Below are 14,282 nucleotides of genomic sequence, written 5' to 3'. Positions count from 1 at the left end.
TTGGGGCTATTAGACCCAGAGACAATCACTCCAAAAGTAGTTAAAATAAATGGTTGTAATCGATTAAACAAGCCCGCCAAAAGCCAAACAATGGACTGATCTGATTTGGCACGCAGATAAGGAGTTGAAGAAACGGGTATAATAGTAGGCCCATCAGTAGCAATCGCTCTCTTGCTCTTGCCCTTGACTCTTGGCTCTGACCGCTTGCCGGTGGCCTTGGCCTGCTGCCACTCATACTCGCGCCCTGGCCTCATGGCGGGTTCTCTTCTCGCTCCCCGCACCGCTCAACAACCAAGGACGCTCATTACACCGGGGCCAAACGCGGGAGGAGAACGAGACCTGAGTTCAATACCACACAGGACACACAGGCCATAAAGGGACGAGACGAGACGAGACAGAAGAAGGTAAACCGATATCAGCAGAAAAGGGCAGCGAAAGACGCATTGGTAAAAACCAAACGCTTAGTTATAAGCTGGCGTTTGGTGAAGAAAGTGGTAGTGTATGTATGGACAGTGAGAATAATTTGGCGTTTGAACACTGCGAATAAGCTGGCATTAGACACGGGTGTCCATGCCCGTGATGAATAAACCGGCATTCGAAGCTTGGGTAGTAAAATCAACTAAGCAGTGAAAACCGCCAACCGACCCCCAACCGCAACATTACCGCTGCTGACCGCCCGAGGGAGAAGAAGAAGAAAACCCATCACGATGAGACGACAACGGTAGCTGAGGAAAGGAAGTTGCTGTGCAGCAACAACTTCAGCGCCGTGCCCTGAGACCACGTGGCGACGGGGTACCCCAAAGGACAGCAAGACCAAACCTCAAAAATTCACAACCGTTAAAGCAACAGGTTTTGGATTGGTGAGCATGAATTCCTGGCCCCTCATAGCTTAATCTAGTTAGGTGTAGGGGGGGGGATAAGGATAAGGGGATTGTTAATGTAGTTGTTTGTCCCTCGATGTGCCGTGTGTTCCCCATTCCCATATAAGTATAATTATTGTTTTTTGCCTGTATTTCATACCAGTAATTTCTCATAAGATTGTTGTATTCTGCTTTTAATAAAATCTTGGTTTTCTTATACCAAACCACTTGTCTACTCGATTTTCTGCATCGCCGCCTGTACCTAAGTCCGGTGTCTAGAACCCAGGGGTGTGGGAGCGATTCGAACCACTCCAGGGAGTCAGAGGCGAAGCTGACTGGGCACACATGGCACACGCCACCCCCTACACCTGCCACAAGAAAATAATGCATGCAAATGTATGTTTCCAAGAGAGTAAATGTTCTCGTGACACTTTGATTCTGAAACAATCAAATGTCACAGAGTTCTTCAAAGGATTAGTAAGAAAAGAAGGCTGGTTCATCAGCGGCTTGGCAACCATGGTGAATGGCACTTCTGTGTAACTGAACAGAGAAAAGGTACAATGAGGCACATGAGCAAACCAGGGTCCTGACTGAGCAGACAACTGAAGTGTTAAAGCAACACTTCAAACCTTCGGACCAATGACATGGAGAGGGCCTATATAATATATTTAAAAGACAGCAACATTTGTTGCATTTTGCAATCCACCTTTAGAACCTCGAAGGAAATCAGGAAAAGGATCAATTATTTTGAGAACAAATAAAAACTAAATCAAGTTTTGTGCACTATGCCAGCACGGTGGCATAGTGGTTAGCACTGTTGCCTCACAGCGCCAGGGACCCGGGTTCGAATCTGGCCTCGGGTGACTGTCTGTGTGGAGTTTGCATATTCTCCCCATGTTTGCGTGGGTTTTCTCTGGGTGCTCCGGTTTCCTCCCACAGTCCAAAGATGTGCGGGTTAGGTTGATTGGCTATGATAAATTGACCCTTAGTGTTAGGGGGATTAAATACGTGGGGTTACGGGGGTGGGATGTGTGTTGGTGTAGGGGTTATGGGGATCAGGTGGGATATGTGTCGGTGCAGGCTCGATGGGCTGAAATGGCCTCTATCTGCACTGTGGGGTTTCTGTGATTCTGTGAAGTCTTTAACCACCATGCACTTTCACTCACTATCCGATGACACATGAGGCAACTCACACATTCCAGGTGATATCCAGCACCTCTGCATTGCTCTCGATATCCCTTCTCCAAGTTAGGCATTGTTATCTCCTCGAGTGAACTATCTGCTTTGGAACAGTTTTTCTTGTTCTGTTTCAGTCATCAAGGTTTCCCTTCCAGATATTTAAGTTTTCTTGCTCTGAAGGCACTGTTGACTGACCCATTCCTGCCTGTTGCAGGACTGTAACTTTCTCGGTTTTGGTCTTGCATCTCATCTTCATTATTCGAATCACCTTGCACACAAGATCACATGCCGATTTTCCAACTGTGTAGTCCTAATAGAGTTTTGTCTGTTGGGAGTACCCATTGGGAATTTGTGAGTGCACTCCCCATTATTTTCTGTCCATAATCGGCAGTAAATTGTAGGGAGTGGGTAGACCACATGAGATCAAAGTGTTGACGTCACCAGAAGAATTCTTGGGCTAGAAAGTCTTGAGGAGTGATGGAAGCTAATACATCATGTCATTCACTCATGAAAACTGTAGAAAACTCAGGATATTGATGTCAGAGACTTCAGTGAGCACTGATGGATTTGTATAGCCATTTGTATTAAATATGATAGCGATATTTTGATATCACTAATAGTCCAGCATCTCACAATTTTTGGATACATTTTGCAACACGATGCTGTGTCTTTTTCACTGACCTATTATGGCAGCTCAATTACCAAACAATCAGGAAAAGTTGAGGCAGTATCCAATTAATAATGGCCTAGAAATTGGATATGGCCACAAAATGGGCAGTGTTAAGGCCCAGCAATGTTAAGCTGCGCCAGGTCAAAATGGTCTGGGTGGCATGCAAAATCCACGCTCAGTCCTCATTAGCATGCTTGTAGTCTTGACTTCAGCGGTAAAACCAGTGCTCATTGGTTTAACGCTCAATATCGTGTCCAGTCTAATTCCCAGCCATGTGTGGCACTGGCTTTATTCAGTACTTAAAGGGAAGGTGATTGATGCTACAGCACCTCATTGTCAAGCCACTCACAACTTCAGCTGGAAGCAGACGGCAGTGCAAACCAATGGTGGAGCCTCAGCATAGGGAGAGAGCCCGCAGATTCCCTGACACAGCTCTTGAGGAACTGGGCATGGCCATGGAGTGAAAGTGGGCTGTCCTCTTCTGACACACTGGCAGGAAGCCCTCGCCACACACCTCTCGAAGGCTGTGACAGGAGATAGCCGCCAATGTGACGGCCAGCACTGTGGTCCCCAGGTCGGCTATCCAGTGCCAAAAGAAGTTTAATGACCTCACACGGCAGGTCAAGGTGAGTGAAGGCTTCAGCAAATACCATATCCCACCATCTGCACTGTAGTGTCCGTGTGTAGATAAAGACACTGAAGACAGGAGTTGGTTCATAGGTATTTACTAAGCAAGTCTGGGGGGGGGTTTCTAAAGGATATGCACAATACACAGGCTTATATAGCCCAAGTGGCAATTACCGGCATTACGCACACCTGGGGCTCTTAAAGGCACATACACCACAATTCCTCCCATACTTCTCGCAATCTAGTATACTGTATTCGCTGCTCACGATGCGGTCTCCTCTACATTGGGGAGACCAAACGCAGATTGGGTGACCGCTTTGCGGAACACCTCCGTTCAGTCCGTAAGGGTGACCCCGAGCTTCCGGTCGCCTGTCATTTTAATTCACCGCTCCATTCCCACTCGGACCTCACCGTCCTTGGCCTCTTGTATTGTTCCACGGAAGCTCAATGTAAACCCGAGGAACAGCACCTCATCTTCCGATTAGGCAGTCTGCAGCCTTCCGGACTCAATATCGAGTTCAACAATTTCAGATCATAAGCTCGGCCCCCATTTCATTTTCTCTTGTAATTGTTCCACTCCTTTCCCCCCCCCCCCTTTCCTTTTGTTTCTCTCTCACACCTGGCAGCTATCTTTTGCCCTGCCAGTACGCTTTACACCTAATCCCAGCCTATTACCATCTCGTCTAGCTTCTAATCTCTTTTACTTCTTTTGTTTCTTTTATTCTTTTGTCCGATCGCAGCCCTGCCTCCGATCTAGTTTCTTTTCTTTCCAGTTTTGAAGAAGGGTCCAACCCGAAACGTCAACTCAAATTTCTCTCCACGGATGTTGCCTGACCTGCTGAGTTTTTCCAGCATTTTCTGTTGTTATTTACAATTCCTCCCCTTCTAGCTAACTAGTACATCATATTTTAAGTAATTATTGATTACATGTTATATGCAAAATAATATACATTGCTGTATTAATTAATTATAAGTTAGTCTCTCAGGAGGCTTCCTGACTCGGTCCGGATAACGCCTCGGGGGTGTAGTAGTTTCTGGTGGTGTAGTAGGTTCTTCTGGCAAGGCTGATTCAGCTTGAAGGCCAGTGTCGGGTTCATCGGGCTCCAGTATCACCGGATCGGAGGTAGATATGGATATCTCTACTTCATCGTTAGATGTATAGAGTGGTGGTGTAGGTTGTCCCTTTTCGGATGACTTGATGATTTGGTCAGCATGGCGCCTTATTATGCTGTCTCCGATGTCCACGGTATACATCAGTGGTCCTAATCGTGTGCAGATAGTTCCAGGCTGCCATTTCTCGGTACGGTAGTCCCGGGCCAAAACCGGTTGGCCTATCTGGAAGGCCCTAGTTGGCCTTTCATTCATGCCCTGAAACTGCCGGTTCTCCACGTCCCTTCGGATGTTGGGCTTGACCAAATCCAGCCGGCATCTTAGGTTTCTATTGTAGAACATCATGGCGGGAGTTTGGTTAGTAACTATATGCGTTGCATTCCTATATGCAAATAAGAAGTTATCCACCTTCTGCTGAAGTTTTATGTCTTCATTACCCATGGCCTTGGTGGCCTTCTTGAAAGTCTGGACAAACCTTTCAGCCAATCCATTGGTGGCGGGATGGTATGGGGCGGACGTGTAGTGCTTTACCCCATTGTTCTTTAAGAACTTTCTGAATTCTTCGGACACAAATTGCGGTCCATTATCAGAACATATCTGCTCCGGCAGCCCATTCCTGGCAAATATGGTCCTTAATACTGTGATGGTTTTTTCCGTGGTGGTGGAGGACATCTTTATTACCTCCGGCCACTTGGAGTGTGCATCAACTGCGATTAAGAACATTGAGTCCATAAATGGACCAGCAAAGTCGATGTGCACCCTTTGCCAGGGAGATGAGGGCCACTCCCATGGATGTAGAGGGGCCTGTGGCGGAGCATTTTGGACCTTCTGGCATCCTAGGCAGCTCTTGGTCATGTCTTCGATGTCTCCATCGATACCTGGCCACCATACAAAAGCCCTAGCTAGGTTCTTCATTTTCACTCCACCCAGATGCCCCTCGTGAAGCTCCTTTAGCACTTTATCCTGGAGTTTGGGTGGAATCACCACTCTGGATCCACACATCAAGGTTCCTCGGCACACTGACAGCTGTTCTCTTCTTTGCGAGAATGCTGGCAACAGTGGTTCGCCATGTGCTGGCCATCCCTTCATTGTTAAATCGTAGACCCGTGAGAGAGTAGGGTCATTTCTTGTCTCCCTTTCAATGGCAGAATTTGTCACCGGTAGACATTCCACTATGGTAGAGTGGAATATCTCTACTGGGTCTACTGTAGGTGCCTCTTCTATCGTTGGCAACGGTAGGCGTGATAAACCGTCAGCATTCCCATGCTGTTTTGACCCTTTGTATTCAATGTTGTATTGGTGTGCCCCTAGAAAAAGGGACCACCTCTGTAGTCTTTGTGCCGTCATAATGGGGACACTTTTTTTAGGGTTGAATATGGAGATGAGGGGTTGATGGTCAGTCAGCAAGGTAAATTTTTGTCCGTGTAGGTAATGGTTGAATTTCTTCACTCCCCATACCAGGCTGAGTGCTTCCCTGTCTATCTGGGCATAGTTACGCTCAGCTGAGTTCAATGAGCGTGACGCAAAAGCTATCGGCCGTTCCGAGCCATCAGGGAATCTATGGGACAATACCGCTCCTATGCTGTAAGGGGATGCATCGCACGCCAGTCTGATTGGTAGTGATGGGTTGTAATGAGCCAAAATTTTCTCGGATGTGATTAAGTCTTTACATTTATGGAAGGCACGTTTACAGTCTTCGTTCCATTTCCTGTCTGTAGAAGATCATTAAGAGGGTGTAGAATAGTTGATAAGTTCGGTAAAAATTTATGATAGTAATTTATTAATCCCAGGAATGACCTTAATTGTGAAACATTTTCAGGTGCTGGGGCTTTTATAACTGCTTCAATTTTTTCAGGTGACTTATGCAACCCTTCCTTATTAATTATGTGGCCACAATATGATATCTGATTTTGGAAAAATTCACACTTGTGGCGATTTGCTCGTAGGCCTCGTTCTTTCAGCCTAGTGAGCACCTGCTCCAAATTGGCAAGGTGCTCATTGTCGTTTTCTCCTGTTACAAGGATGTCGTCTAGGTAGCATTGAGTCCCCGGAATCCCTTGCAGGACTTGCTCCATAGCTCTTTGCCAGATAGCTGGAGCTGATGCTATTCCAAAAACCAGTCGATTGTACTGGTACAGGCCTTTGTGTGTGTTTATTGTGAGATACTTTTTAGAGGTCTCCTCAACCTCCATCTGTAGATATGCCTGTGCCAAGTCAATTTTTGTGAAACGTTTCCCTCCGGATAGTGAGGCGAAAATATCTTCTATCCTCGGAAGAGGATACTGTACCGTGTGAAGGACCGGGTTTACAGTCACCTTAAAGTCCCCACAGATGCGAATTTTTTTCTGTTCCTCAGAGTTATTTTTCAATGTTTTTTTCATGACTGGAACGATGGGTGTTGCCCATTCGCTCCAATCTATTTTGGATAATACGCCTGCCTTTTCCAAATTCTTCAGCTCTGCCTCGACTGCCGGACGTATTGCGTATGGCACCGGTCTTGCGTTAAAAAATTTTGGAATTGCTGTATCTTCCTCTTTTATTGAGGCGGTGATGCCTTTCAAGGTTCCTAGTTTCTCTTGAAACACTTCTTTGGCGTTGGCCAAGATGTCTTTTAATCGTTCAGGTACGATGTCATCATTGTCTTATTCCTTACTGGTCACCGTCGGTGCCTGAATGGAGTGCCAGTCTAAACGTATCTTCCTTATCCATTCACGTCCCAACAACGGTGGACCACCATCTTGCAGAATGTATAAATACAACTTTTGTATTTCTTTGCCGTTGTATACCACAGGCACCCTTATTTTTCCTTTGGGGTAGACTTTCTGCCCCGTATATGTTTTTAAGATAATGGATGTGTCTTTTAGAGGTATATGCGAAAATAGCCTCTCGTAATCTCGTCGATTTATTACGGTTAGAGCTGATCCTGTATCTAGCTCCATTTTAACTGGGGACCCTGCTATTGTGAGGGTAACCCAAATGGTTTGGTAATCCTCTTTGGCAAGTACATTATGTAATTTGAGACAGCTTAGTCTCTTGTTTCCGGAGTCGCTATCGCTATTCTGGTCTTCGGAGCTATTGTCCGTCATCATTTGTACCTTCCTGTACTTTTCTTTATTGATTTTTTTTTTCTGTCAGTGGATTTATTTTGTCCAGATTGGCATACCCGTGCAATGTGTCCAATCTTACCACATTGCCTGCATGCTTTGCCCTTGAACCAGCAGTCCCTCTGGTTATGGGTGGATCTGCCGCAGCGATAACATCTTCCGAACTCCTGTGTCATTTTATGGGTGCCGAAGTCCTGTGTCTCTTGTATCTCTGCAGCTCCTTTTTCTGCTGCTTCGTATGATACAGCCATACTGAAAGCTTTGTCCAATGTTAAATCTTTTTCAGAAAGCAGTCTTTTTTGTGTTCCTTCACTTAAGAGACTGCAAACAAATTTGTCTCGAAGATAATCCGATAGTCCTGCTCCGAATTGGCAGTACTTTGATAGCTTTCTTAATTCGGTTAGGTAATCAGTGTTACTTTCATTCTTGTGTTGATTTCTCTTGAAGAACTTGAATCGTTCCGCTATCAGCAGCGGTGTTGGGTTTAAATGCTCCTGCAGGGTATCAACAATTTCTTTAAAAGTCTTGTCCTTTGGTTTGGCTGGAGTGATTAAATTTCGTAACAGCCCGTATGTCTTCACGCCCATTAAGTTCAGAAGTACTGAAGCTTTTTTTTCATCTGTTATTCCATTTGCAGTGCAATAAACCTCTACTCTTTCCACGTATGTGGTCCAATCTTCTATTTCGCCATCAAAAGCCTCAATATTTCCTGATTTAGGCATTTCAGAAAAGATATGGGCCTAGAAATTCAGTTGGCGCCGTGCCAGGGCTTTAGCGCTGGAAATTTAGCGCCGGCGCTAATCCCCCTGCGCGCGCCAAAAATTCAGTAGCGCCGCGCCCAAACGGCTGCCGGTGCTACAGGAGGGTGTCAGCGCCTCGAAATGGGTGCTGACTGCCGCATTGCGGCGCAATTCCGGCGCTGCGGCACCCGATGCGGTGCGGCAGGCTGGGGAAGTGCAGGCCTCCTCCTTCAGTTAAGGAGGAGCTGCCTGCACCCGCCCGCTGGCCGTTGAAATCTTGAAAAAAATGAGCCCGGCACCTCGGAGAAGTGCCGGGCTCACAGGCCAGACGCATCTGTTCCGCAGGGGGGGGTGGAGGAGTCCGGGGAGGGAGGTGCGGGCAGGCGGCCGGCGGGAAAGCGGCTGGCCGCCGCGCGACCTTAATGCGCCGGCGCTAACTCGCGTAGGACTCTGCTGAAACATAGTTAGTTGCGGCTGCCACGGGCGAGGCGGCCGCAACTCAATTTCGGCGTTGGGGCCCGTCACCACGGCAACCGGGACGCTGCGCACACCGATGACGTCATCGGTGCTGGCGCAGCGCAACCGGTCTAACGCCGATGGCAGGGCCCCACTGAATTTACAAACCGGCCATAACTCCGGCGCTAGGTCCTCTCGCGCCTCAAATGGGGCGCTAACCCTACTGAATTTTCAGCCCATGGTGCTTCCCGCGCTTTTTTTTAAAACTTTTTTTTTCTCTCTCTGTAGCAACGATATGGCGCTTCCCGCGCTTTCCCGCCGCTGCTACCGATAACAACGCTGTTTCACTGTGGTTTCCGTTTATTCACTGTTGGAGACTCGTTCCCGACGGAGGTCTAAACGCTGACCTGCTTGCCGCGCCGGCTGTCTCTCGAGTGCACCCTCCCAGTCCGTTATTGCTTGCCTCCGATTTCGCTGCCTGTCTCAGCTGTAGAGCCCACCGCTGGAGCTCCAGCCTGACGCCCAGGAAGGATTAGCGCAGTACCTGTCACCAGCTTGGCCAGCTGGTGAAACCACAGTTTCTCTTACTTCCTTGAGTCTTCTGGACGCTGGAGGAATCGATGTCCTTGAGGTGCTGCCGAATTGCAGGTAAGTCCGTTTCCACTTCGTCGCCACTGTTGTGTCCGTGTGTAGATAAAGACACTGAAGACAGGAGTTGGTTCATAGGTATTTACTAAGCAAGTCTGGGGGGGGGGGGTTTCTGAAGGATATACACAATACACAGGCTTATATAGCCCAAGTGGCAATTACCGGCATTACGCACACCTGGGGCTCTTAAAGGCACATACACCATAATTGCTCTTAAAGGCACATACACCACATGCACCACATGCCTCACACATTGCTCGTGCAACACACCCACAGCACTCACCTACCAACAATCTCTACCTATCACCACTCAGAACTCACAATCATAGCTTCACTTCAGCCTCACAACCTTACCACTGCTGTAACACTCACACCCATATCTCACACTTTGCACACACTGGCAGCTATTCAACCATGGCAGGCACATCACCCAAACAAATTGCACCAATCTCACTGACAAGGCCAAGGTCAGGCATAATCGGAGGGAGCAGCGGCAGACAGATAGGGGCAGGCTGCCATCCATGAACTCAGCCAACTGGAGGAGAGAGTTTGGCAGATCATTGGGCGGCAGATCATAGAGGCTGTGGCAACCAGCAGGGTTGAACCCCTTGGGGACAGCAATGGTATAGTCATTCCTAATCCTTCTTCTTACATCCTACTTCCCCCTCATCCCACAATCTCTTCTCACTTTCAAGCTGCTGATGCTGTATACATGCATAATCTTGCTTCCTCGCCCCCGACCCTTCTCTCACCATAACCCGACTCATGTGCCTTTCTGCTTTCAGATAATCAAAAACAAGCATCTGAGCAACCTGTCCCCGGGGCGATGCACAAGAGTGAGGTGAGAGAAGAAGAAGAAGACACAGCATCACTGCATCTATCACTCGCAGACACCAGCTCAGAAACTGGCACCATGTCGACCCAGACATGATGGTGCATGTGTCACGTTTGCCATTGCAGCACAGGCGGAAGCGACCCAACGTCTTAGTGCTGCAGCGGAAGCACAGACCGCTCTCATGAAGTCTCAGCTTGATGCCACCCAAGTTCAGACCACTGTCATGCAGTCTCAGCTTGCTGCCACCCAAGCTCAGACTGCTGCCATCATGGCTGGGTTTACCAGTGTTGAGCGGGGCTTGCAGGGTGTCACAGTAGCCCAGCAACCTGTGCTCCAACAGATGGCTAGAAATGCAGAGGCGTCGTTCTGGGTGAGTGGCACTGGGTGAGTGGAGCAGGGCCTGGCAGGCCTCTCTCTGGAAGACAGTATTCCTGCTCCCACTACTTCCATGCCGCCATTGCCCTTGGCGCTGCCTGTCAGCCAGCCAGCCCAGACTGCTGCCACCCATGTAGTGCATGGTGGTGCAGTCTACAGGAATCTTTTGTGGTGGCTCTAGTTTCAGGTTGGTGCCCAGGAGGACGCGGTGATATTCCATGACAGAGGGATGGTATGATGGAGATGTGGTGAGCAATGGAGATCTGGGGATTCATTCATTTGAATTGGAGTCTGATGAGGTGTCATGGACAGCCAGCCAGGAAGGGGGATTGACTGGCTGCCTCCTCCCTCCCTTCTCATTCTTTTCCTCTTCCTCTTCCTCTTCCTCCTCCTCCTCTCACTCATCCTCCACCTGCAATCCCAGGTGGCAAGGGCTGCGCCCTCATGATGGCCAAGTTGTGGAGCATGCAGCAAATCACCACGAAATGGGACACGCGCTCCAGCGTGTACTGGAGGGCTCCTCCCGAGTGGTCAAGGCAGCGGAATCATGGCTTCATAATAAGAATATAGGAATATAAGAAAAAGGAGCAAAAATGGGCCATTCGGCCCCTCAAGCCTGCTCTGCCATTCAAAAAGATCATGGCTGATCTTCTACCTCAACCCCACTTTCCTGCCCGATCCCCATATCCCTTGATTCCCATAATATCCAAAAATCTATCGTTGTGTTTGTACCGCTATACACAACTACATAAAATAATAAAGCAGCAGAGACTGAGAGTAACTTCAAGTGATCTTTACTGGGTAACTGGAACTTCGGCACTGACTATACAAATCGATACGCGTCTGTTATATACGCTCGCAACTAAGGATGTACATCCGCAAAACAAAGTAGTCCCTTCAATGTTGTATACATTACACTTCCTCCCCCTTTAGTTTAATAGTATATTAATGCAAAAGTTCTATAATTAACATACAGAGCCTGTCTTTACAGTAACCGTTTTGTTTTCTTAAAAGTAACAAAATTCAAATTCCAACATAACATTTTATTTTGTCAACAGCCCTTTTACAAGTCAAGTCTCTGGGGAGGCCTCCTCTGCCTCTCTGGGTAACGTCTCTCCAGGCTCTTTTGCTTTGGGGAATGAGACTGTACAGGTACAGATGCATCAGGTGAGCTATCAGCACAGGTAGAGCTCTCAGCTGTGGATGAGGCTGGTGCTGATGCTGATGAATCAGGAGTGTCTGTTTCCATGTCAGGTGAGTCTGGGCGAGGTATAGGGGTGTTTTCCACCTGAACATCCAGAATTTGGTCCACATGACGTCTCAAAACTTTCTCTCCCACATCCACAGTATACATCAGTGGTCCCTCTCTTGTGGATATTGTCCCTGGTTGCCACTTTTCCGTCCAGAAATCACGAGCAAGAACTGACTGTCCCACACTGAAGCTTCTTGTTGGCTTAGCATTCAAATGTTTGAACTGTTTGTTCTCTACATCATGACGTACATTCGGTTTAAGAAGGTCCATGCGAGATCTCAGGTTCCTGTTCAGAAACATCATCGCTGGCGTCTGATTAGTGGCTGCGTGTACTGCGTTCCGATAAGCAAAGAGGAAATTGTCTATCTTGTGTTGCAGTGGTAGATTCTCGCTGTACATTGCTTTGATGGCCTTCTTGAAAGTCTGTACGAATCTTTCTGCCAAGCCATTTGTAGTTGGATGGTACGGGGCAGATGTGTAGTGCTTGATTCCATTTTTCCTCATGAAACCTTGGAATTCGTCAGAGACAAATTGTCGTCCATTGTCTGTGCAGATTTGTTCTGGTAGGCCATTTCTAGTGAACATGGTCCTCAGAACTGAAATGGTCTTTTCAGATGTGGTTAATTTCATTTTAATGACCTCGGGCCATTTGGAATGTGCATCGACTGCAATCAAGAACATGGAGTCTATGAACGGTCCAGCAAAGTCGATGTGCACACGTTGCCATGGTGATGAGGGCCATTCCCATGGATGGAGAGGGGCTTGTGGTGGTGCATTCTGGACCTTTTGACATCCTGAGCAGCTCTTTGTCAGCTCCTCGATCTGTTTGTCAATTCCCGGCCACCACACGTATCCACGGGCAAGGCTTTTCATCTTTACCGTACCTAAGTGGCCTTCATGCAGTTCATCTAGCACTCGGTTACGAAGCTTGGGAGGAATCACAACTCGTGAGCTGCACATCAGTGTTCCCCGACACACTGATAACTGCTCCCTCCTAACTCAGAATACTGGAAACAATAAGTCACCAAGCGCTGGCCATCCCTTCACAGTGATGTCATAAACGTTTGACAATGTAGGGTCATTGCGTGTTTCTCTTTCAATGATGGAGTTTGTCACTGGTAGCTGCTCAACTATTGTTGTGTGAAATACCTCTGCTGAGTCAACTGTTGTAGTTCTCTCTGAGGTCGGCAGTGGTAACCGTGACAAACCTTTGGCGTTGTCATGTTGCTTGGTCCCCTTGTATTCAATGTCATACAGGTGAGCCCCTAGGAAGAGTGACCATCACTGCAGCCGTTGTGCCGTCATCACTGGAATGCCCTTCCTTGGGTTGAAGATTGAAATGAGAGGCTGGTGGTCAGTTAACAGTGTAAACTGTTGACCATACAAGTAGTGGTTGAATTTCTTGACTCCCCACACAAGGCTGAGGGCCTCTCGGTCAATCTGTGCATAATTGCATTCAGCTGTAGTCAATGATCTTGAGGCAAAGGCTATTGGTCTTTCTGAGCCGTCTGGGAACTTATGTGACAACACGGCACCAATGCCATGGGGTGAAGCATCACATGCCAGTCGAATAGGTAAGGATGGGTCAAAGTGAGCTAGCACCTCTTCTGAAGTAATGAGTCTTTTACTCTCTTGAAAAGCTTGTTCACAGCTGTCACTCCACTTCCATTGTGACCCTGTCTGTAGCAGTGCATTTAGTGGATGTAACACTGTGGATAGGTTGGGCAAGAACTTGTGATAGTACTTCACCAGTCCAAGATATGATCTCAACTGAGACACATTTTCAGGTGTTGGTGCATTAATCACAGCTTCAATCTTGTCTGAAGACTTGTGTAAACCGTCCTTGTCAATCACATGTCCACAGTATGAGATTTCCTTTTTGAAAAACTCACACTTGTCTCGGTTCGCTCGGAGCCCATACTCCCGTAACCTGATGAGCACCTGTTTGAGGTTGGAAAGGTGGTCGTTGTCATTCTTGCCAGTAATGATTTTGTCATCAAGATAACACTGAGTACCTGGGATCCCCTGTAGGACTTGGTCCATTGCCCTTTGCCAGATTGCAGGAGCTGATGCTATTCCGAATACCAGCCAATTGTACTGGTAAAGGCCTTTGTGCTTATTTATTGTCAGGTACTTCTTTGATGCATCATCAATTTCCATTTGGAGATAGGCCTGGGCCAAGTCAATCTTTGTGAAGCGTTCCCCTCTTGACAGGGAAGCAAAGATGTCCTCAATGCGAGGCAATGGGTACTATACTGTGTGGAAGACTGGGTTAACAGTCACTTTAAAGTCTCTGCAGATGCGCACTTTTCTTGGCTTTCCTGGTTTTGTGCTGGAGGTTTTCTTCATCACTGGAACTATAGGTGTGGCCCATTCACTCCAATCCACCTTGGACAGGACCCCTAACTGCTCCAAGTTCTCCAGCT

Source organism: Somniosus microcephalus, chromosome 9, assembly GCF_052327205.1.
Source record: "Somniosus microcephalus isolate GS21.2 chromosome 9, FLI_Smic_1.0, whole genome shotgun sequence".
Taxonomy (NCBI): domain Eukaryota; kingdom Metazoa; phylum Chordata; class Chondrichthyes; order Squaliformes; family Somniosidae; genus Somniosus; species Somniosus microcephalus.
The sequence above is the reverse complement of the archived record's forward strand: the minus strand, read 5'-3'. Positions refer to the sequence as shown.